Source organism: Salmo salar, chromosome ssa01, assembly GCF_905237065.1.
Source record: "Salmo salar chromosome ssa01, Ssal_v3.1, whole genome shotgun sequence".
Taxonomy (NCBI): domain Eukaryota; kingdom Metazoa; phylum Chordata; class Actinopteri; order Salmoniformes; family Salmonidae; genus Salmo; species Salmo salar.
Genome location: NC_059442.1, coordinates 30,815,219 through 30,841,325, shown reverse-complemented (window position 1 = coordinate 30,841,325; position 26,107 = coordinate 30,815,219). Strand labels below are relative to the sequence as shown.

At 42.8% G+C, this 26,107-nt stretch overlaps 1 pseudogene; it reads left to right on the top strand.

Annotated features, from left to right (window-relative positions):
* LOC106599225 (transcription factor IIIB 90 kDa subunit-like) overlaps nucleotides 1–22,472 on the top strand; it is a 39,520-nt pseudogene extending 17,048 nt beyond the window's left edge.
* The last annotated feature ends 3,635 nt before the right edge of the window (nucleotides 22,473–26,107 follow it).

Here is a 26,107-nt window from a genome sequence, read left to right as displayed (position 1 = left end):
GTATCGCTGAAGATGGTTGATGCAGGCTGCCAGAGGTCTCTCAGGCCTGGCTAATTGGGAGGGGCAGAGGTTCAAGGGCTCCCCAGCTCAATCTTTAAAGCATTAAGTGGGCAGAGTAGTACCTTGTCATTAGTGTGGTGTCTTTCATCCCATGTGTGTGTGTTCTGTTTTCGTGCACTGTTGGTTTGGGCACTACTTAAGGGGGAGGGGGTCCTTTGAGAGCCTGTTTGTGCATTTAAGACACTAAAGATTGTTTTAGTCCACTCAATCTGTCATCCATCTGTCAAGCCTGTCTTGAAAGGTGGAAACCAGAGGCATGGTTAGAAAGATTGTTACAATTTGAAGTGTTCCTCTAGTCTAGATTCCTTAGTCTCTAGACTGATTTACACTTGAGTCAGGAGATGGCAGCCAGTCTTGGCATAGATTTGTGACTCGGCAGCCTGATGTTTATATCAGAGCTAGCACCACAGGTCTCAGAGTGGTGGGGAGATTTTTTTTATCCTGATGGTAACCAGTTAAAATTCTGGAACCTAGTTGTAGAAGAGACATTGAGGGTTGCCCTATTGCCTGGGGCAAACTGAACTGAGCAGTCGGGCAACTTGAGCCCGCTCTAAAGTTTCCCTTAGTGATTTTGTTTTCTGGTTACCATTATTCCATTTTTAAAGTGAAAGGTGGACAATTTATGACAGCTGGGCAAGTTGACCCTGCTCTGTGGTTACCCCATTAGGCAGGTGATTTAAAAAAAAAAAACATGTTATACCTGAAAACAATAAAACTGCAAAGAATTCCTGTGACCTAAGTGCTCAGACGCACCAATAGCATTTGCTGGCCGAGATTACTTAGCACCTCTGAACGTAATTTGCGGACCGGGTGCGCACCGATTTTACATGTAGAATCATGTGAAAAATGTTGGTGGTCAGATGTCACAATTGGTGCTATGTGTGCGAGTCTTAATTATCTGTGATTTCATTTGTGATCAGTTTTTGTGAGAGATGTTGCTGTTTTCATTTGTTTCCCTCTGTTTCAGTTGACAGGTGTTAGGCTACTCTGTTGCGTTTTTTGCGGTTAAACCATGTGCAGCTATTATGAGGACGACATCGGATGTTGGTTTCAACTTGGCTTTCTGTACAAAGCCTTCCTTTACAAAATGAACCTCTTTTTTTTGGTCATTTTCTTCTTATAAAAACATGATGCAATAACTCTTCAATATGTCAAATGGTGAGATGAATGCTACTGCTACATGGACATACAGTGCATTCAGAAAGTATTAAAAAAGAAAGTATTCCCCTTCACTTTTACCAAATGTTGTTACATTACAGCCTAATTCTAAAATGCATTAAATAGTTCCCCCCCCCCCCTCAATCTACACACAATACCCCATAATGACAAAGCAAAAACTGTTTTTTTGAAATGTTAGAAAATGTATACAAAATATCACATGCATAATAAGTATTCAGACAGTACTTTGTTGAAGCACGATTTGCAGGGATTACAGCCTTGAGTCTTCTTGGGTATGATGCTACAAGCTTGGTACAGCTGTATTTGGAGAGTTTCTCCCATTCTTTGCAGATCCTCTCAAGCTCTGTCAGGTTGGTTGGGGAGCCTGGCTGCACAGCTATTTTCAGGTCTCTCCAGAGATGTTCGATCGGGTTCAAGTCCGGGCTCTGGCTGGGCCACTCAAGGACATTGAGACTTGCCCCGAAGCCACTCCTGTGTTGTCTTGGCTGTGTGGTTAGGGTTGTTGTCCTTTTGGAAGGTGAACCTTGGCCCCAGTCTGAGGTCCTGAGCACCCTGGAGCAGGTTTTCATCAAGGATCTCTCTGTACTTTTCTTCATTCTACTTTCCCTCGATCCCAGTCCCTGCTGCTGAAAAACATCCCCACAACATGATGCTGCCACTACCATGCTTCACCATAGGGATGGTGCCAGGTTTCCTGCAGATGTGACGCATGGCATTCAGGCCAAATAGTTCAATATTGGTTTCATCAGACCAGAGAATTTTGTTTCTCATGGTTTGAGAGGCCTTTAGTTGCCTTTTGGCAAACTCCAAGCAGGCTCTTGTGCCTTTTACAGAGGAGTGGATTCCGTCCGACCACTCTACAATAAAGGCTTGATTGGTGGAGTGCTGCAGAGATGGTTGTCCTTCTGTAAGGTTCTCCCATCTCCACAGAAAAACTCTGGAGCTCTGTCAGAGAGTGACCATCGGGTTCTTGGTCACCTCCTTGACCAAGGCACTTCTCCCCGGATTGCTCAGTTTGGCCTGGCGGCCAGCTCTAGGAAGGCTTTGTTTTTGCTTTGACATGCACTGTCAACTGAGGGACCTTTTTATATAGACAAGTGTGTGCCTTTCCAAATCATGTCCAATCAATTGAATCTACCACAGGTGCACCTGAGCTCAATTTCAAGTCTCATAGCAAAGGGTCTGAATACGTATGTAAATAAGATATTTCTGTTATTTTAAAACCTGTTTTCGCTTTGTCATTATGGGGTATTGTGTGTAGTTTGAGGGGAAAAAAATTATTGAATCAATTTTAGAATAAGGCTGTAACATAACAAAATGTGGAAAAAGTGAAGCGGTCTGAATACTTTCCGAATGCACTGTATATGTGTCAGGGATTTCTTCGTCGGAGGACGATATAGCGAAATCATCGTCGGAAAAAGATGACCAAAATGCAGCAGGGTTGTGATAGTTCATTTTTTGAACATTTAATAAACTCAAAAAACGAACATACAAAAATAACAAAAACGAACTCACGATTTACAGACAGTCCTGTTAGGCTTACACACGCTAAACAATCTCCCACAAATATACAGACAAACACACCCAACTAATATAGGACTTCCAACCAAAGGCAACACCACACAGCTGCCTTCAATTGGAAGTCCACCCCAATTAACTCAACATAGAAACAGATCAACCAGACTACACATAGAAATACATCAACATAGACCATAACTCAAAACCCGGAAATAATCAATCAAACGCCCTCCTAACTAACACACCACCCTGAACCACATAAAACAAATACCCTCTGCCACGTCCTGACCAAACTAAAATGACAATTAACCCTTATCCTGGCCAGGACGTGACAATATGCTTTGTGTGCTTGCATCGGCCACATCTACAGGTAGGAAAATCACCAATCTATTTACTCATGAAATGTTCACATTTTAGAATGTAATGATAATTTAAATGCCAACTTGCCAATGTCTGTACGAACCCTGAATTAGTTGTAAAATGGTTTTAATATGGGCTATGATGATGGGATCAGAGTGTTTCTAACCAGGTCACATAGTTAAAAAAAAATCCTGGCCCAAGGGAGGATGAAACCCCTGTCAAACTGCAGCAGCCTTGTACTTGTTCATATGAATTCTATTTTAAAACTAGACTAACAGAGGGGTTTTCGTTACAGAGACAACTAGGTTGTTCCACAAATGAGTGCCTTTTGCGTCCCTTTGATATTTTAAGTAGAGATTGTGCACAACTATTGAAAAGCCGATATATTAAATGAAGTGCTCTTTTAATATAGACCACATGGAAAGTGCAGTAAATCCCTTTTAATTTTTTTCCTATGAATAAAGACTGCGTTTTGACATGTCCCTCTGCACCCTCGAGGAAGATTTTAACCTGCGTAACCCCAACATTTCTTCAAGTTTACACCATCAGTCATTTCTGTCGATTTATTTATTTATTTATTTGATGGAGAAAAAATATTCTAATTTTAAGGTCAATGCTGTTACATGAACTGAACTCTCGTTTTAATATGGTGAAACGATTCCTTTTTCACAAATTATTTTTCAAAAGAAACATTGAACATCTTCTAGTCAAACCCTAGTGTAAAAGGCAGGTGAGCTTGTTCTACTCTTTTGCCATTTTCTGGTGTTTTGTTTTGGAAAACAGTAGGTTGCGCATAACACGTCAACCCCATCTTGAGATGGAAAAACATGTTTTATTAAGATGAACATTTTTGCTTTTTATAACCATGTTAAAATTGGGTGAAACAAAATGTTAATCAAAAAGCACCCAATTTGGTGGAATGACCCAACTGTGACTTGACAATATAATTATCATAGCTGAGCTTGCTTTATGCATGGTTGCATCATGTAGGCCTATGCATCTGTAATTAAAAAGTTAACAGTCTAGCCTATTGGATTGAAAAGACCTAGGTAGCCTAGCAAACCTAAGTTTGAATATTAACCAAATGTGATCACATTCACATTTTCTCAACACGAATAAATTGGCTTAGGTTAGAAATGCATAACGTTACCGCTTAATTTCCACTGGCCAGATGGGACAGTGCACATACTGTAGGTAGGCTACAGTTCAGCAGACTGAAAAAAAAACCTTTACTTCTATTCGAGTGGAAAATTATGAATCGGACACCTTATCGATCGCAACAGCTCATGGCTCTCCTGGAATCAGAAGTTTTTTTGACTCAACGGAGGAACGTAGTCAGAGAAAGGCTGATGAATGTCTTACACGAGCTGTGTATGCAACTGGTTCACCTTCGATGTTCACAGACAATGTGTATTGGAAGAGATTTCTGAATGTTGTTCACCCCTCCAACCAGACATGCTTTATCTACTCAGTTACTGGATGCAGAGTTCAAGTGAAGGTCATGCAAATCATAGAGAAAGCAGACTGTATTGCAGTTATCTTTGATGGGTGGTCGAATGTTCGTGGGCAAGGAATAATTAACTATCATCTCCACCCCTCAACCAGTATTCTACAAGAGCACAGACACAAGGGACAACAGACACACCGGTCTCTACATTGCAGATGAGCTGAAGGCAGTCATCAATGACCTTGGACCAGGAGGTCCAGGGAGAAGACATAGAAGCCTGAGAGGAAGACAACCAAAGCGTTAGTTTCTAGACTATCATTTTACAGATGTATGTTGAAAACGATTTTGGGAGATGCGATGGATCATTGGGGATCATTCAATATTCCCTTTCTTTTGTTGTTCAGTGAAATCACCCCATGTGAAGAGTCAACTCATTTAATTAAAGTTCAATTCGTAACTAAATAGTTTTATTTCTATTGGAAGGATTTAATCATTTGCAATTATGTCTACTTATGATAAAGTAAAAGGTTTATCTTTCTGTCCTCATATGTGGTAAATACAGTTGAAGTTGGAGGTTTACATACACCTTAGCCAAATACATTTAAACTCAGTTTTTCACAATTCCTGACATTTAATCCTAGTAAAAATTCCCTGTCTTAGGTCAGTTAGGATCACCACTTCATTTTAAGAATGTGAAATGTCAGAATAATAGTAGAGAATTATTTTATTTCAGCTTTTATTTCTTTCATCACATTCCCAGTGGGTCAGAAGTTTACAAACACAATTAGTATTTTGTAGCATTGCCGTTAGATTGTTTAACTTGGGTGAAACGTTTCGGGTAGCCTTCCACAAGCTTCCCACAATAAGTTGGGTGACTTTTGGCCCATTTCTCCTGACAGAGCTGGTGTAACTGAGTCAGGTTTGTAGGCCTCTTTGCTCGCACACACTTTCTCAGCTCTGCCCACAAATTTTCTATAGGATTGAGGTCAGGGCTTTGTGATGGCCACTAAAATACCTTGACTTTGTTGTCCTTAAGCCATTTTGCCACAACTTTGGAAGTATGCTTGGGGTCATTGTCCATTTGGAAGACCCATTTGCTACCAAGCTTTAACCTGTTATGGATAGGGGGCAGTATTTTCACGGCCGGATAAAAAACGTACCCGATTTAATCTGATTATTACTCCTGCCCAGAAACTAGAATATGCATATAATTATTAGCTTTGGATAGAAAACACTCCAAAGTTTCTAAAACTGTTTGAATGGTGTCTGTGAGTATAACAGAACTCATTTGGCAGGCCAAAACCTGAGAAGATTCTGTACAGGAAGTACCCTGTCTGACCATTTCTTGGCCTTCTTGATCATCTCTATCCAAAACAAGGGATCTCTGCTGTTACGTGACACTTCCTACGGCTCCCATAGGCTCTCAGAAGGCAGCAAAAAGCTGAATGGTGGCTTTGCAGGCCCTGGCTGAAAAACATTAGCGCATTTTGATAGTGGTCATTCAGAGACTGGAGGCGCGTGCACGAGGCGACCCCATGTTTTTTTTCTTTCGTCATTTTACAGCATTTTAAAGACAAGACTCTCGTTAATCTAACCACACTGTCCGATTTCAAAAAGGCTTTACAACGAAAGCAAAACATTAGATTATGTCAGCAGAGTACCCAGCCAGAAATAATCAGACACCCATTTTTCAAGCTAGCATATAATGTCACAAAAACCCAGAAGACAGCTAAATGCAGCACTAACCTTTGATGATCTTCATCAGATGACACACCTAGGACATTATGTTATACAATACATGCATGTTTTGTTCAATCAAGTTCATATTTATATCAAAAACCAGCTTTTTACATTAGCATGTGACGTTCAGAACTAGCATACCCCCCGCAAACCTCCGGTGAATTTACTAAATTACTCACGATAAACGTTCACAAAAAACATAACAATTATTTTAAGAATTATAGATACAGAACTCCTTTGTGCAATCGAGGTGTCCGATTTTAAAATAGCTTTTCGGTGAAAGCACATTTTGCAATATTCTCAGGAGATAGCCCAGCCATCACGGCTAGCCATTTAGACACCCACCAAGTTTAGCCCTGACCAAAGTCAGATTTACTATTACAAAAGTTTGATTACCTTTGTTGTCTTCGTCAGAATGCACTCCCAGGACTGCTACTTCAATAACAAATGTTGGTTTGGTCCAAAATAATCCATCGTTATATCCAAATAGCGGCGTTTTGTTCGTGCGTTCCAAGACACTATCCGAAGTGTAAATAAGGGTCACGAGCATGGCGCAATTCGTGACAAAAAAATTCTTAATATTCCATTACCGTACTTCGAAGCATGTCAACCGCTGTTTAAAATAAATTTTTATGCAATTTTTCTCGTAAAAAAGTGATAATATTCCGACCGGGAATCTGCGTTTAGGTAAACCGAGGAAAGAAAACAAAGCATTCGGTCGACGCGGGCACGCGCCTGAGTCTCACAGTACTGTAACCAGCCACTACCCAAACGCGCTACTTTTTTTCAGCCAGAGCCTGCAAAGCCACGATTCAGCTTTTTGCCGCCTTCTGAGAGCCCATTGGAGACGTAGGAAGTGTCACGTAACAGCAGAGATCCTTTGTTTTGGATAGAGATGGCAAAGAAGGCCAAGAAATGGTCAGACAGGGTACTTCCTGTACAGAATGTTCTCAGGTTTTGACCTGCCATTTGAGTTCTGTTATACTCACAGACACCATTCAAACAGTTTTAGAAACTTTGGAGTGTTTTCTATCCAAAGCCAATAATTATATGCATATTCTAGTTACTGGGCAGGAGTAGTAACCAGATTAAATCGGGTACGTTTTTTATCCAGCCGTGTCAATACTGCCCCCTAGCCCTAACAGGTTAACAAGAAATTTGTGGATTGGTTGAAACACTTAGGTTGGAGTCATTAAAACTAGTTTATGTAAACTTCTGACTTCAACTGTATATCCAATGCATAAAAACATGTAAATTTAAATGGTATTAATATTAATTTACTTTATATTCCCGCAAAGTTTCCACCTCCTGAATATACCCCAAAATGTGCAATCCTACACAACACACACACACACACACACACACACACACACACACACACACACACACACTCTGCAGCACTCTGATGGGAAGGACAAATGGGCTACTTAATTGTGCGTCAGTTGATGAATCATGAGGCAATGCAAGTCAGTCTAAAAAACATTACATTGTCCCTCTTTTTTTTCCAAAGCTTCTGCGTCTATTTTTATTAAACCAACTGACTGAGGCAGCAGGTAGCCTAGTAGTTATTACATTTTTGATTTTACTAGGCAAGTCGGTTAAGAACAACGTTTTTTATTTTATTTTCAATGACGGCCTAGGAACAGTGTGTTAACTGCCGCCTTCAGGGGCAGAACGACAGATTTTTACCTTGTCAGCTCGGGGATTCAATCTTGCAACCTTTCTGTTACAAGTCTAACGCTCTAACCATTATGCTACCTGCCGCCCCGTTAGAACGTTGGGCCAGTAACTAAACTCAGCAAAAAAAGAAACATCCCTTTTTCAGGACCCTGTCTTTCAAAGATAATTTTTAAAAATCCATATATCTTCATTGTAAAGGCTTTAAACCATGTTTCCCATGCTTGTTCAATTAACCATAAACAATTAATTAACATGCACCTGTGGAACGGTCGTTAAGACACTAACAGCTTGAAGACCGTAGGTAATTAAGGTCACAGTTATGGAAACTTAGGACACTAAAGAGGCCTTTCTACTCACTCTGAAAAACACCAAAAGAAATATGCCCAGGGTCCCTGCTCATCTGCGTGAATGTGCCTTAGGCATGCTGCAAGGAGGCATGAGGACTGCAGATGTAGCCAGGGCAATAAATTGCAATGTCCGTACTGTGAGACGCCTAAGATGGCGCTCCAGGGAGACGGGACGGACAGCTGATCGTTCTCGCAGTGACAGACCACGAATAACACCTGCACAGGATCGGTACATCCGAACATCACACCTGCGGGGCAGGTACAGGATGGCAACAACTGCCCGAGTTAAACCAGGAACGCACAATCCCTCAATCAGTGCTCAGACTGTCCGCAATAGGCTGAGAGAGTCTGGTCTGAGGGCTTGTAGGCCTGTTGTAAGGCAGGTCCTCACCAGACATCACCGGCAACAATGTCGCCTATGTGCACAAACCCACTGTCGCTAGACCAGACAGGACTGGCAAAAAGTGCTCTTCACTGACGAGCCGTGGTTTTGTCTCACCAGGGGTGATGGTCGGATTCGCGTTTATCGTCGAAGGAATGAGCGTTAAACCGAGGCCTGTACTCTGGAGCGGGATCGATTTGGAGGTGGAGGGTCCGTCATGGTGTGGGGCGGTGTGTCTCGGCATCATCGGACTGAGCTTGTTGTCATTGCAGGCAATCTCAATGCCACCAGCCATACTGCTCGTTCTGTGCGTGATCTCACAGCAAGATCTGGCAAATCTGGTGCAGTCCATGGGGAGGAGATGCACTGCGGTACTTAATGCAGCTGGTGACCACACCAGATACTGACTGTTACTTTTGATTTTGACCCCCCCTTTGTTCAGGGACACATTATTCAATTTCTGTTAGTCACATGTCTGCGGAACTTGTTCAGTTTATATCTCAGTTGTTGAATCTTATGTTCATACAAATATTTACACGTTAAGTTTGCTGAAAATAAACGCAGTTGACAGTGAGAGGACGTTTCTTTTTTGCTGAGTTTAAAAGGTTGCTAGATCGAATCCCCGAGCTGACATGGTAAAAATCTGTTCTTCTGCCCCTGAACAAGGCAGTTAACTCACTGTTCCTAGGCCGTCATTGTAAATAAGAATTTGTTCTTCACTGACTTGCCTAGTTAAAAGGTTGAATAATTCTTTTTTTTTTAAATTTAACTGAAAAGTGCTGTGGCAAATGCCTGCTCGCCACACGTTTGCCGGCGGCCCTGGTCTACATAGCTTTGTCTTAAGGGAGCACTGTCCTATACCATTTAGAGCAGGCATTGATTGAAGTGCTTTCATCCAGGCACTTAATCCAATCAATGACTTTTGGCTGACCTTAACTGCCTCACTGAGCAAAGTCAACCTCTGGCACTTTTTAAACGGTTCTGCTTTTATGGGGCTGGGAATGTCAGCGCTCCGCAAGGGCTGTTTTTAAAAGTGTTGGCTTCTGAATGTAGGTGAATCTTAGCTAGGGTTGCAAAGGGAGGGTATACAATATTACTAGTTAACTGGTAAAACATAAAAAAATTCTGATGGTGACTTTCTAACTTGAACGTTTTTTTTTATCACATTACATTTTGGGTACTTCAGATTAACACAGGTGTCTGTAATTATCTCTGGCCCTCTGTGTGGCCTTTTATATATTTAGTATCATCAACTTAGGGAATACCATTGGTGCTTTAATATGAGGGTTTCAGCATATTTTTAAAAATACATTTAAAAAATGTACTTTTATAAAAAGTGTCCCATGTCTGTTTTGGCACAACTAGTGGCAGTTGTGAAAAAAGTAAGTAGTTGGAATAGTAATTTTCTGACAAATGCCATTGTTGATTTAGATGCTTTTTCATTAATTAGGCTATTTCTTCTTGAACCATATGACCGATCCACTGCAAACTCATGGACAATATGGACACAGATATAAAACGTTAGCCTGCCTTCCTTTCCTTTTTCTCTTTAATGTTTCACCTCTATTCTCTGAACATTCTGGTAACTTTGTTAAAATACCGGTAGTTTTGCAATTCTAATCTCAGCACTTTCATTTCAGTTGTTGATTGCCCAGAAACCAAACTCACGCCTCGTTTTCCCCACATCTGTCAGGTGTTGATAATCATTAGTCACCCAAGGACTGAAGTTGTGCATTGCTGCCAGTGCTTAAAGCCATTTGTAAATAGACTCACCCAAGCAGAAATCCTGCCTCTCCAATTCTAAGACTACAACTACTACTCTGGACACTTTATAGCTAAACCTACCAATTTATAACGACCTGTGTGTGTGAATGTCTTAAAGCAGATCTAACTGAGCAGTGACAGGAACGCCGTTTCCTCGTTTTGGCTGTTAAAATATATATTTAGAAGCTATTAAAGGTGGAATAGAATCATATGTTTACTGCATCAGCAGCACCACACTCTACCCATGTTACCCGAGCTAGCCTTAAAAAAATGTAGTCCATTGTAAACACCACAGCTTTTCTATCCTCCTTCCCATTTAACAAAAAGGCAATCATAGAGAGGTCAGATGGAGCTAACCTCCACCCACACATACACACACCCATCCTCCGCTTAGTCATTACACTCTGTCTCTGACAGCTATGGATACCTCAATTCCACAGTGAGGAGGCGGGATGTGGGGTGTTTACAATGCTTGGGGGCGGTACAGTAGAACCGGGGCCAGCTTGACAGATGGCTGGATGGCCAGCCACTCTGAGAATCGTGTGGTGGGGTGATGACTGATGACAACACAGAGATGCTAAAATGTGGAAGAAATAAAATAAATAAAAACATCCTAGTATTTATTTCAAGCCTCTGTCTCTACAGGCCTACTACACTTTTTCAGCAAGTCTCACAAAGCCCTTTTCTGAATGTGAAACCACGCTGAAATATGTGTGTTTTCTGAAGAGCTGCAGTAGTGTCTCCTAGACTTGGTGAGATGCTGCATCATAGTCTGTGACATGTCATCTGATAGATCATGTCCAGTCAGGACTCTGTCTCCCTGGCCTGGGGAGGGAAGGGAAACGGTGTGTCTGCAGCTCCCAGCCTGAGTGGAGATGACAGCAGCCGTTTACCATGCAGTAGCAGGAAAGCATATGCCTCAGGCTGTTACGTCACGCATGCCCCACACACACACACACACACACACACACACACACACACAAGGCACCAGATTGGTGGCTTTCAGGACATTCACCACAGAATGACCTTGATGCAGTATAGGGTCAGAAGGAGGACTGTCCCCAACAACAAAAGAATCTTAGTTGACCGAGAGTCGACTGTTCTTTCGACCAGTCAATTGTTCAACATTTTTAAACGTGCATTTTTCCATATATAAAGACACACCCTATGTTTGAATAAAACTAGTATACTGAGCTTGTCTGACGCTTTAAGCACTGCAATTAAAAATGAAGACGCACATGTTACTAAAGAGGTAGCCAGATATCAGTATAGCCTAACCAGAAGGGGAAAAAACCTGTTCCTGAGCCTCCTCCAGCTGTTTGCCGTTAAGCTCCTGAATTTGCCTGTAACCGGCTACACCAGTGGTCGGCAACCTTTTCCATTTGGAGTGCCAAGTTATTGTATCATATCTACTGATCTGCGTGCTAGTTATGATTTTCATAAGCACATTTTTGTGGAACAGTTTAATTTAGAATAAAGTCTTCATCTCAAAATCAATGTCATGTGGTTAATCAAAATGATATCTAAATGAAAATGGTACAGATCTAAAATTAACTTCTATTGCCATTATGTGAAAATAGCTGACATAACAGATAAAAACATTGCAGCCTGCAGGTAGAAAATATCCGGATAAAAAAATAAATATCCTTTAAATCACATTGGCTACGCATGGCAAGGAAGCCTTTGAAAATGTCTTTTCATAAAATTGATTCTTATCAGAAAAAGAACCACAGAGAATTCAGATATGTTAAAGGCTTGGAAAGGATAATGAAGTGGGCTGTAATGCCTGGTGGATCCCTGTCTCCCAAGGTTGAGTACTAGAGATGCGCTCAATATGATGAACCAGCACAATGCCCTGCCCCCAGAAGCACTATATCTCTCACTAGCTCCCTTTCGATCTCCCTCCATCTCGATCTCTCTTGCACTCCTTCCCTCTCTGGCTCAGTGCAGGGGCCCAGGCATGAGGAGCAGGTGGCTGAGTGGGAGTAGGGTCTGTCTGGGCTCTGTCAAGGTTAGGGAGGTCACATTTTAATGGGTGCTCTTCTCCTCGCCTCAGCCTGGCCTGCCCCTGTCAGTCATGGAGAGTATTACACTTTTTTTTTCTCTGCTCTCCTTGTTTGGTTGTCTTCAGGGCAGAGCTGCCATGTAGTCTATTTGATACGATTGCTGGTTCTGAATGGAAACTTTTGAGAATTATGAGGCTTGTCATGTTCTCAGGTTAAGGGAAAGGCTGTGTTTGATATGCTTGGAGAAGTGTTGTTGGGAACATCAAGGTAGTCTTGAAGTCTGGGTAATGGTGATCCACCGTGAGCAGCACCATGTCACTAGCTGATTCATCCTGAGGATCACACAAACTCTGGAGAGTCTTTTGTTTTCTGGGAAGAGAGCGGAGAGGGGAGGAGGATGCAGGTGAGAAGGAACAGCAGACACAAGCACCGATGGTCCCTGTCATTTGCTGAACCACACTTTTTTTTTCTCTCGTTCCTCTGAAGACTGAAATGAAATATGGGCTCAAGGAGATCAATGAACTTCAGCGATGCTCTTCTTCTTTCTCTTTCTCCATCTTCAAAAGGCTCTCTCCACCTGCTAGGGTTTGTTCCTGAGGGCATGTTTCTTTTCTTTATTTATATCAGTGAAGCTTTGCGGTGTAGCATCTAATCTCTGACCACATCACAGGCAGGCCACCTGAGACCGAGCCGTACAGGGGAATGGGGGGTGAGCCATCAGTTAGGCTGCCTGAGACCGTGCGGGGGAGTGGGGATTGGTGTGGGGGTGAGCACGAGTCAGGTTACCCATATCTGAGGATCTGGACAGAATGGGGTGTTTTTAACTTGCCCACACAATTGATGATCTGACAGTGGTCTATTCCTCCGCTTCCTCCTCCTTGCCTCCCTCTCCTCTCCTCCCCTCTGTGGTGGATTGAGAGTGCATTCCAGAGTGCTCCGGGGGGAGGGGAATCTGCTGGAAAATAAATGTTCCCTGGAAAAGGAAAGGCCCAAGAAATCCTGGGGCTCATGGCATCGATATGCAGGGTGTGCTGTGCCTTGTGCTGGGATCTGGGGGTACTTGAGGTTCTGCCAAAACTCCTCAGGCTCCCGTCAGCCAGCCCAGGCCTAGGTGCTGGGGAGGGGCAGAGCGAGACTGTAGAAACCAGTTTTTTTTCTAAACAATCTCCCACTATGATATCATTTTTAGTAGGGTTTTATCAAAGGAGAATAGAATGTGTAAATTGTAGATGGAACGATTCACCGAAATACATCGGTCCCTGTTCAGATGTATAAGATATGGTCTGCGGGACCCCAAACCGATTCAATTGTAGCATGCATTGGTCAGAAAATCGATTCAAACGTTATGAATCACCGGTTCACGTTTTCTTTTTTGATGTTGCTCAAATTACTTTCTTTCTACCTTCTGAAAATAGCTCTTTTGTAACAACTGTGTCCTCCAGTGTGGAAGTAAGCATGTAATTGTGTTGACACTCATTAATCTATAAGTCATTTTGCATGCCTGACAACCTCAGTTTCGCATTCTGGCGCAGATGTGTGTCACCTTCGGCATTCAAATGTTTGTAGAAATGGCTTGCACAATATCAGGCTTTATTTGTTGAGTGACAACGAAGGTAAAGGTAAAGAGCCATGCGTCCTCTGAAACACGACCCCGCCAAGCCGCACTGCTTCGTGACACACTGCTCACTTAACCCGGAAGCCAGCTGCGTCAGAGGAAATACCATACAGCTGGCGATCGAAGTCAGCGTGCATTTGCCTGGCCGCCACAAGGAGTCGCTAGAGCGCGATGGGACAAGGACATCCCAGCCAGCCAAACCCTCCCCTAACCCAGATGATGCTTGGCCAATTGTGCACTGCCTCAAGGGTCTCCTGGTCGTGTTCAGCTCCGACACAGCCCGGGATCGAACCTGGATCTGTAGTGACGCCTCTAGCACTGCAATGCAGTGCCTTAGACAGCTGCGCCACTCGGGAGGACCCTGAATAATGTTTTATCGGAATAAAAGTAGCCTAAGCTACCAACGGAGAAACAACTCATCTGACTATAGCCTACGTACTGATCGGGGCTTACATTATATTTTATTTCAATTTTTCAGGTTCACCATCTGCAATACTTTTGCTTGAAAGAAATCTGTATATATGGTCATTTTTAGATATACAGGATAAAGTTGATAATTTCATAAAGAGGACAGCAATCACTTTTGCTACCCGCACTGACTGCATGGTCGACGCGGGAGAAGCCGTCCTCAACTTCCCAACACTCTAAATCATGAAACACGCTGAGAATCTCACTGCTGATAGGTACTTATCACAGTGGGAGGCCGTTCTTTCTCTTGCTACAGCAAAAGCGGTACCTGCTGCATGCCGACCCGGTAGCGACAAACCTACCGATTTTCTACTTCTTGAATTCTTGTAAGTGGTCAACAACTTGACTTTGAGACAGAGATCACGAACCCCCACGTGGGGCAGCCAATAAAAAAATTGCAATTTTCTCAGTACATTCACAACTGAGCAAGTCACACTTCATATGCAATGTAGGCTATGGGATGGTAGCTAGCAAAGTGCACAGACGCAATGCACATGACACAATATACTTCCTCCAAGCCAACAAACCACTGTAGCGAGTATTGACATAATTCAATTACAATGGATTAGCAAGTTTCCATGAAACAGCTGACAAGTTAGTGCAGTGTAACTTGTGCTAGCTAGTGAATATGCTAACATAGCTAGCTAGCTAAACATTTGGCTATGGGCTGGCAGTATGGTATTATGGAGAGTGAATTCAATTGTTTATAAGTCTTCTTTCTAGGTAGTTATCTAGCTTTGGCCATTTGGCTAGTATCAACAAGGGCTTTCTACAAAATAGCAACATTTAGCGCAAATACCTTGGAATCTAGACCATAAGCGATATGCTTTGCCAAACAATGCTACTGCCACCTTCTGGTTTGGAGTATTTTAACAAGGCTGAGTGGCTGACGACTTCCACGTTTTTCTGTGTGAACACAAAAGATCGTGACTGCCGACACTGTTCAGAGCTGCTAAGTACGATTCTAGCATGTAAACTCCCCCATTTTTTAAAGATGCAAGGGCACTACACAACACTTAACAATACATTAATGAAAGCTCTTACAATATTAAATGATTACATTTCTCTAAAACAGGCTATAGGCTACATGTGCACCACCAAGTCAGAACAGTAGGCGAAAATAAGAGGGGAAAAGGGACCAAATGTATTATGGTGAGGTACATGGACTGCTAACAGCTTACTACACAACATGCACTTAGTATTACTTTCTTAGCTACAGTATACATACCTCCCTGGCATGTTACATTATTATGCAGCAGCATACAATAAATTTTTGGACTCACCTTGTTGTGTTGTCCTCACTTGAACAGGAAGGTGGTGCGGCAGTCCTTGTGGGCAAATTTTATCATCAAACTTACATCAAAGTCTGGCATTCTCTGGATTTATGGTGCTTTCAAGACAACTGGGAATTTGGGTGAAAAAACAAGGTTGAATCATGACATCAGTAATCTTCAGGCCAGAGCTCTTGTAAGAGGCCAGAGTTCCCGACTTGGATATGTGAGTTGGGTGATCGTTCAAAACGTATTTTCCCAGTCGGAGATCGTTTTTTTCCCTCTGAGTTCCCAGTTGTCTTGAACTCACTGAAGTCTGAGATTTCCCAGTTGTTTTGAATGCGGCAGAAGTCATGCTGGATTAACAACATGGCCAATTTATTCAACCTTTTTCTTCTGCATGGTATTGTATGTGAATGTTTATCCTTTTAAGCTTAGAAAAGAGACCCTTAAACCCAGAGATGGACCACACACCCACTCCACTAAATAGCAGGCTAGTGATTACTTCTCAACGCTTGCAGTTAGCCACTGATTCCCTCCAAACCACTCATTGTTGAATTTGCGATTTCCAACTTGTTGTGTAATGTTAATGGCCGATGAGCACCGATATGTTTTATCTATAATTTCTCTTCATATGACAAGGATTGAAAAGGATTTGCCAGTAGATTGTCGACTTGATACATGACTGCTTGTTTAGCTTGCTAGCTAAGATTTTGAAAGTATGATGTTGACATGGTCAGTCCAATCAAAGATACGGTAGATATGTGATTTGACGTTATTTTATCTGTGGCCAATGACCTTGAGCCTTCTTGGATGTGCACTTTTAATGTAACTCTATGGCAGCACCCAATGGGCTTCAATTTTCAACCGCTCCCTATATATTTTGCTGTGACGTAGTGTCGCCATGAGTGACAGAACACTGAACCAATCACGGCGCAACTAGAGAACATTACCAACCCCTACGCTCCATATTTTCCACTGGCTGCCCCACCACCACAGAAAACACTGAGCTAGGCTGAAACACCTGCATTTTGGAGAAGCCTTACTCAAGAAAGCAAAAATGAGACCAAGTTTGTATGCGGCTTTATTAACTCTATTTTCTATTTTTTATTATTAGATTAAATGCAAACTGATATGTGACACGTAATAATGTCAAAATAACATGCAAAACAGACAAAAAACAGGTGGGGCTCTGGCTAAGTACTGTCGGCAGGCAAACGTTTGACAATCCTACTGGTGTGTCTGAGCTTTAAACCATTCGATTATAAGACGGGGGTGAAATCATAGCAATTTTTTAAAGATAAATATTGATACATTAATAGCTCTAATACTATTTAATATGCAAAAATTACAAATATTTATTTTGGGGGGGATGCCCAGTTTCCCTTATGAGATCCCTACATACAGCACACACAGCTCAGACAACTCCATCAGCAGCATATTTGAATTTATAATGGAAAACGAATGTGTTTATGCAACAAATGTTAGTACACCAAATTTCATTGATTCGTTTCTCTAATCAAACCGAGTAATTTTAAACTAAAACATAGTTCCTGTATACCTCTTTTTACTTTTTTCACATTTGGTATGTTACAGCCTTTTTCTCAATGATTTAAATAAAACATTTTCCTCATCAATCTACACGCAATACTCCATAATCACAAAGTGAAAACAGGTTTATAGATTTTGTTTTTGCAAATGTATTACAAATGAAAGACATTTATATAAGTATTCAGACCTTTTGCAATGAGACTCAAAATTTGAGCTCCGGTGCATCCTGTTTCCATTGATAATCCTTGATGTTTCTACAACTTGGAGTCCACCTGTGGTAAATTCAATTGATTGGACATGATTTGGAAAATCACACACCTGTCTATATAAGGTCTCACAGTTGACAGTGCATGTCAGAACAAAAACAAAGCCATGAGGTCAAAGAAATTGTCCATAGAGCTCTGAGACAGGATTGTGTTGAGGCACAGATCTGGGGAAGGGTACCAAAACATTTCTGCAGCATTGAAGGTCCCCAAGAACACAGTGGCCTCCATCATTCTTAAATGGAAGAAGTTTGGAACCGCCAAGACTCTTCCTAGAGCTGGCCACCCGTCCAAACTGAGCAATCGGAGAAGGGCCTTGGTCAGAGAGGTGACAAAGAACCTGATGGTCACTCTGACAACATTCCTCTGTGGAGATGGGAGAACCTTCCAGAAGGACAACCATCTCTGCAGCACTCCACCAATCAGGCTTTTATGGTAGAGTGGCCAGACGGAAGCCACTCCACAGTAAAAGGCACATGACGGCGTGCTTGGAGTTTGCCAAAAAGCACGTAAAGTCTCAGACCATGAGAAAGAAAAAAGATGATCTGGTCTGATGAAACCAAGATTGAACTCTTTGGCCTGAATGCCAAGCATCACGCCTGGAAGAAACCTGGCACCATCCCTACAGTGAAGCATGGTAATGGCAGCATCATGTTGTACGGATGTTTTTCAGCGGCAGGGACTGGGAGACTAGTCAGGATCGACTAGAAAGATGAATGGAGCAAAGTACAGAGATTCTTTATGAAAACCTGCTACAGAGTGCTCAGGACCTCATGCTGGGGCCAAGGTTCACCTTCCACCAGAACAATGACCCTAAGCACACAGCCAAGACAACGCAGGAGTGGTTTCAGGACAAGTCTCTGAATGTTCTTGAGTGGCCCAGCCAGAGCCTGGACTTGAACCGAATCGAACATCTCTGGAGAGACCTAAAAATAGCTGTGCAGCGACGCTCCCCATCCAACCTGACAGAGCTTGAGAGGATCTGCAGAGAATGGGAGAAACTTCCCAAATACAGTTGTGCCAAGCTTGTAGCGTCATACCCAAGAAGACTCAAGGCTGTAATTGCTGCCAAAGGTTCTTCAACAAAGTACTGAGTAAAGGGTTTGAATACTTATCTAAATGTAATATTTCTGTGTTTTATTTTTTATAAATTAGCAACAATGTCGAAACCTTTTTTTTGGATTTGTCAATATGGGCCTTTTCTGTGTAGATCTATGGGAAAAAACGATTTTAATCCATTTTAGGATAAGGCTGTAACGTAACAAAATTTGGAAAAAGTCAAGGGGTCTTAAGGGGTCTGAATGCTCTGTATCTGGATACATATCGAATCGTCTTGAAAGGGAAAGATGCACATCCCTAGACAGATTGGGACCTATCTCAACTGAACTCGACTGGCTGGATTGCTTCTATAGTATTATTGCAATTCACTATACCCCAACCTTGAAGGTGTGTGTGTGTGTGTGTGTGTGTGTGTGTGTGTGTGTGTGTGTGTGTGTCCTGTGCACCTGTCTCTCCTTAATTAACTGGGAAGGCTGCCTGTGGATGCTTTTGGCACGGCTTTGAAGTGTGAACCCGGGGAAGGAGGGCTCTCTGAACACGTCAAAAGACCGGGAGCTGACAGAAGTTAAACGACTCCCATAAACCTGCAACATATTGCCTCTTAAGATGCGATTCTCCTCTTCCCTTTGATTGGGACTGTGTCTGATGTCTTTAGGCAGGTGACGGAGTCCTACTTTATTGGAAAATGGCTAATCAAGGAGAAGAGTCTGTGTGTGAAAGCTGTTGTATTTATTTTTTCATTCTTTCCGAAGTCAAACCCTCCATCCTTTTTGTCTCCGTTATCAAAGGTAATCAAAACTTTTCCTTTGTGGAACTAGTTCTTTTCCCCCTTCCATCGTTGAAGTGTTGAGTGCGCTGGGATTTGAACGATCTCCTGTCTTGTCTCGGCATAAAGGTGGCTGTTTCTTCTCTGACAACCTGAGTAATCATCAGAGGAAGGAGGGTAAAAATGGAAATGCAGCTCAGGCATCCATTGTCTCGCAACAAAATGCAAATTGTTGTTTCAGCAACAAAATAAAACGTACTGCAATCTTGAAAGCACATCGTAATTGAGAAGAAACTCTGTACAGGCAGATCAACTTAAAGCAGAGTTAAGCCTATTAGTTATAGTTATCAGAAGTTACTGTGCTTATTATTTACTGATAAAAATCCAGGCACAATTTTCTGTGCAGAAACACAATTGATGAGTGTTTGTAAAGTGTTATCTGTTGGGGAATTTCTCTCTTTCTCCCAGAGTGAGTTGACGTACCAGAGAACCTACAACAATAATGATGATGTCGCGTTTATTTTTCAGATGGGGACACTGAAAATGGAGAGCTCGACCTAAGTGGTATTGATGATGATGAGATTGAGCTGGTATGTACTAACATTTTGACATTTAGAGGGCACCTTCTATTGAAACATCCATTCATTCTGAAATGACAGTATTGCCAGCGAATAAAAACTGGAAATGCATAACTGAGGTCATTTATGTACTTCCCTTCACTGCAGTATCTCCTGAATGACAAAGAGGTGAAAATCAAGACTGAGCTTTAGATGAAACAGAACGAAGACTACTTGAAAGAGCAGAAAGGTTCAGCCACACCACACAATGCACATATTGTAATATACTGCTTTGTCTTGACTCGCCTTACTGATAATTACATTCCCAATTTAATTCCCAATCCCCATTTATACTTTCAGGAAAGGAAGAGAGGATAGCGAAAGAGAAGGAGCTGGGGATTTACAAGGAGAAAGTAAATCATCAACATCCTGCCAGTCTAAAGAAGCAATGAGCTTGGGATGGCCTGGGTTTGCTAAAGCCCTCTGTGCACTTTCGCTGCCGAGCAGACAGACACTAAGCTCTCGTGTGTCAATGTGTGTGTGCATATTTTCCACTCGAATGGGTTTCTCTCATTTCACGTCAGGCTTTGGCAAGGCCCAGGCCCTTTGTTAGGTCCAACATCTGCTCTCTGGTTTTAACTAGCTAGATTAACTGCAGCGCAACATATAGCTAATGAGGTGTGGAGGCTTTGAAAGCACTGATCCAACAACCGTATGCCATGCTGTCCAATGTCACAATCAGCCCCGTCCCATATACTGTAGCATAGCTAGAGCATCCCTTCGTTGTGCAAAGTATAGTTAAAACTGTAAAATGAGCTAAAGAACCAATGTGTCCTAAGTAATTGCAATTGACAAGGTACTGGGTGATTTGAAACCCCATTGTGTGCCCTGCAGCCCAAGAGTTCGGCCTTCAAGAAGAAGGTTCTGATCCATGCCAGCACAGCCGACGAGGCTATAGAGAAGATGCTGGAACAGAAGAAAATTTCCACTAAGATCAACTACGACATCCTAAAGGAGCTGAACGTTAAGTCCAGCACCAGTCCTGCCCGCCAGATAGCAGAGTCCCCAAAAGGAGCCACCCCTGGAGCCCAGAGGCTGACGGGACAATACCGCAAACCTACCAACGTCCCTCTGAGCCTGGGCACACCACTCAGCACCTTGGGAAAGAGGTAGGTGGAGCAGAACCACAGTGCAACTCAGTATATTTAATAATCCCACTGCTGTTCACTGTCATATATTATTCAATATATTCAGTATTGGCTGAGTAAGCTTCAAGACTGAATTACGGCAGCAGTGTAGAATAAAGGGCAGATGACTAGAAATGTGAGTATGAGGCTATCAGGATTACAGTGTTCTGAATGATGCAACAGTACTTTGTCCTTCTCCAAGGCTCCGGTCTGTCACTGGGGGCAACATGCCCACTTCCCGGCCTGTTGAAGCAATGTTGCTGCTGTTCTTAATAATGATGAGGCTGCACTTTTCCCCTAGCCTAGAATGATCACCAGCGACAGGCAGACAGATGATTCCATTTCCTTTTTTTCCCTGGAAGGCTGTGGACTCTCAGCCTGCCACTCACTCCCGTGGGACTCTACTTCCCTGAGAATTACCTTCTCTCTTTCCCAGGATTTGCTTGAGCTCTCATTTGCTCTCTCTCTTTTCCTCTCCCTCTTTCTCAACACGCACACATTCAGTACGCTATGATCCACTGAGACTTTCTGCTGAAATTAATCTGTTTCTTCAGCTTTGAGAAAAGTCATTTGATGTTTTCTGTTTGCTTGGTATTACTGAAATTGGTTTCCCAACTATCCCGCTTTTAAACCTCTTACACTAAATCTAATTTCGGTGAAACCGTCTTGCAGGTGTACGAGTCTTAGACCCAGCCTAGACCTAGCCTTTTAGTGGTGGAACCAGGTGAGGCTCCTCCCCCTTCCTGCTGTGGTCAGTATTAATGGAGTCGTCTGGTTGCAGTCCCTCCCTCCAACCAGCCCAAACCTCAACCCTGTGTATACTCTGATCTCACAGGCTTTAGAAATAACCCAGCGAGGCTGGAGTGGAGGGCTATGTTTTTTTAACAGCACCACTCCACTACTAGTGGCTCCAGTCAGTGGCCTAGCTCTTCCTTGAAAAGTTTACATTTACTGTAGGCCTACACGTACCAGTTAAAAATACTTTCTGTTATTGAAGAGGCCGTCATTGACAAATCTTTTCCACCTTTCTTTAAGAATGGCCATTTTCCCTCTAACTGTCCGCTTGTTACATTTTTAAAATGCATTAATGTCGTGTCAATAAATATTTCATGTACATGGTTTTTGAATCATTCATTGTACACTTTCACTTGTTTTTGCTGAATGTGACTGTGCCTTGGCTAGCAGGTAGTTTTTAAGACTCACATCCACTTGCTGAGAAAAGGCTGAGCTTTGCACTTTAGTGTTGCTTGCTCAACAAGTTTTTTTTAACCACAGGACGGGGTCACACCATGTGCTAGGACTCGCTAGTGTTCCACGACTCGCTAGTGGAGTGGAACTGACCTTCCACAGTGTTGTATTATTTTCCAGACAACGCATCGAGCCCCAAGTGGATTATCATTTTATACCATGGTTATAATTTAACACATTTTGACACTAGAGATGTTACTTTGCCGGTAGAAATGTGTTCAACATCCACTGAAGTAGCTAGCAAGTTTATTAGATAGCTACATTAGTTGCCAAACACAGACTTGGTAGTTTAGCTAACCAAACCATCAGTCCTAGCTTGACATTAGGAAAATCGAATTCAACAATGCCAATAATGTTTTCAATTCAACTTTTGCTTTCAAAAGCAGCTCGAACATGTAAGAATGAATTCTACCGCGCAAATATACCGTGCGTTAGGGAAATAATGCACACTCTAGAATGCCCTTCAAGCCAATCAGAAACAAGGATTCAACAAATCCATGCTATAATATGTTGATCATTTGGTATCTTTGCGCACATTGTACCTTTTGTCAATTTTGACATTTTAAATGAAAACATGACTGACTGTTGACAGTAGAAAGAGTCCTTTCACTGGTTGGTTGAAGAGCTGACTGTTACTGGAGCTCTAGAAAGGTTGTTTGTGTGGTTATTTAAAAGGGGAGACATGGTGTCAGGGAGACCTAGGGAAGTGGAGGAGAGCGGTGGCTGACAGTAATTCCATTGTGCTGCCTGCTTCCGGGCCTTACTGACTGCTACACTGAGGCGTTGTGCTCCTACTCCCCTTCCTCCAACCACGGCTCTGCTCCCCACACTCCACTCCACTTAAGGGCTCTCCACTGTAGGAACCGGCCCCTGGTCCTGTCTCAGGCCTGCTTTGTACAGTGTCTCCCCTCCTCAGTCACGGCCAGCCTGGCCTCCAGGGAAGGCCTCGGAGCTCTCCCTTTCCCCCAGCCCTTCACCCGGTCACAGGCCTGTACTTTACAGAACCCTCGCTCCCACCTGCCAGTCCCTCTATCCCTCTCCCGCTCTCCTGCCATACCACTCCATGCCTTTCCAGCCAGCTGCCAAACAGGGCCTCCCTGTTCCCTCCATTCCTACTGGAGGATGGAAAAGCACTCTTCCATAAATAGCCTAGATAATTGCCCTCAAGTGCTTTTTTTCTTCCCTCCATCTGTTCCCTTCTTTTTCCATTCAAAGCTGATTTTCTTTCTTCTCACTTTTAAAGCCCTTTGCCCATTCCACACTTTTTGGGGGGAATTCTTGACTGCATATTTGGGGGGGGCTGGTTTCAGTTTGTTTCAGAAGTGTAAATCTGACCCTAAAGTTTTAGACCAGATTCTGGATCAGAGCTTCCACTAAGGGAGTGGGGCTGTGGTGAGTTTCTGACTATCGATTTTCTCTCTGCTGCCTGTGTAGAAATCACTTTCTCTGCATTCCTATTCAGCCTCTGAGCCGGTGTCATCAGCAGAGTAGACATCCCATCACCCCCACATGGACCACTATGCCTCACACTTTATTTCCAGTCCACTCAAAATATGTATCTTTTTTGTAAGATAGCAGCTGTATTACATTTTACATTTTTGCAGACGCTCTTATCCAGAATTACTTATTTTTTATTTAACATTTTATTTAACTAGGCAAGTCAGTTAAGAACAAATTCTTATTTACAAGGCAAAAGGCCTCCTACAACAACATAGCAAGGCGGCAACACATGACAACACAACATGGTGGCAACACATGACAACACAACATGGTGGCAACACATGACAACACAACATGGTGGCAACACATGACAACACAACATGGTGGCAACACATGACAACACAACATGGTAGCAACACAACATGGCATCAAAACAACATTGTAGCAGCACAAAACGTGGTACAAACATTACTGGGCACAGACAACAGCACAAAGGGCAAGAAGGTAGAGACAACAATACATCACACAAAGCAGCCACAACTGTCAGTAAGAGCGTCCATGACTGAGTCTTTGAATGAAAAGATTGAGATAAAACTGTCCAGTTTGAGTGTTTGTTGCAGCTCATTCCAGTCGCTAGCTACAGCGAACTGAAAAGAGGAGCGACCCAGAGATGTGTGTGCTTTGGGGTGTTGTATGTGGAGGATGAGGGCTGCAGTAGATATCTCAGATAGGTGGGAGTGAGGACTTACACTAGTGAGTGCATACATTTTTCATACTTTTTCAAATTGGTCCCCCGTTGGAATCGAACCCACGCCATGCTCTACCAACTGAGCCACACGGGAGAGTATAATCTCCTTCTGGTTTCCAGCCTCTCTCTGACCTCCCCCACTGCACTGCACCCCCTGACTGACTGACCACTAAGCATTTCCATAGGATGCCTCTGTTTGCTTCTCACAGGAACCAACAGAGAACTCTCTGGGTACCACTGCCTGGTTGAGGCTCCATCTGTTACAATGCTACAGACTAGAAGGCAATCCACCCCACTTGTGGCTTACATTGGCCTGGACTGCTGGGAAGTGACATTTCCTTCTCTGTGGATATCCTGCTCCATTAGCAGCAGCCTCCTCTCCCCCTGGTTTTTGAAACTGCCATTAACGGCCAAGCCTTTGTTCTTCTAAGGATTTCCCACTGTAACTAATGGTACAATGAAGAGTGGAATTTTTCAGACGAGCTCCAAAGTGATCCGTTTGGACTCCATCCCAGTGTATATCCATCCACAGCCCAGGAAGCACCACGGGAACTGTTGAGACGGAGTTGATATTGCAGTCATAGTTCATGGCTCCGCAGCCTGCCCTGAACCAGTCAAATAGTCTCTCTTGAGTAAGTACAAAAGGGACTGACGACTGCACTTACAGTACACAGTGCCTTTCTCACTGTACATTGTTTTATAGTCACCACTTATGTATAGCACCTGCCTTGGTGACAAAGGCAGCCATCAAGGAATTACAACACTCAGACGATCAATCTGTCAGTACTGTAAGCACAGGGACCTACTAAACAGTGGAAGTGTCTGAACCAGAGTGGTCTGTCTGGAGATCCCAAAGGACAAGGACTGACTGTTGGCACCAGCCAACTCCTTTTCTCACTACTGCTGCTTTCTCACCCTTTTCCAGTGTGAAGTGCTCATCACCTAGTGACAGACTTGGTTTTGTGAAAATCTGATGATGCTTTTATATGAAGAGTTAATTGACCCTTGTCTAATCCCCGCCCCAAAATGTTGGGCAAAAATCACAGCGTTCCAATGGATAACTGTTGTTGAGTCCGACACCTCGGACAAGCTCACGTTTACATTGATTGAGAGCCAGTGAGGGCTATGGCAAAAATATAGTTTTCTTAAAAAAAAAATTGCTAAATAATTTAACAGTGTATCAGGAGGACATGCTTCTGTGATTCTTGAAATGCAGAGCCTGATGAAGGAATTTTTTTACCTGAAATGTTGGTATTTTTTTGTTATTATTTTATTAGGATCCCCATTAGCTGTTGCAAAAGCAGCAGCTACTCTTCCTGGGGTCCACACAAAACATGAAACATGATGTAATACAGAACATTAATAGACAACAGCTCAAGGACAGAACTACTTTTTTGTAAAAAAAAAAAAAGAACAAAAAAAACACATGTAGCCTACATACAAACTATCTA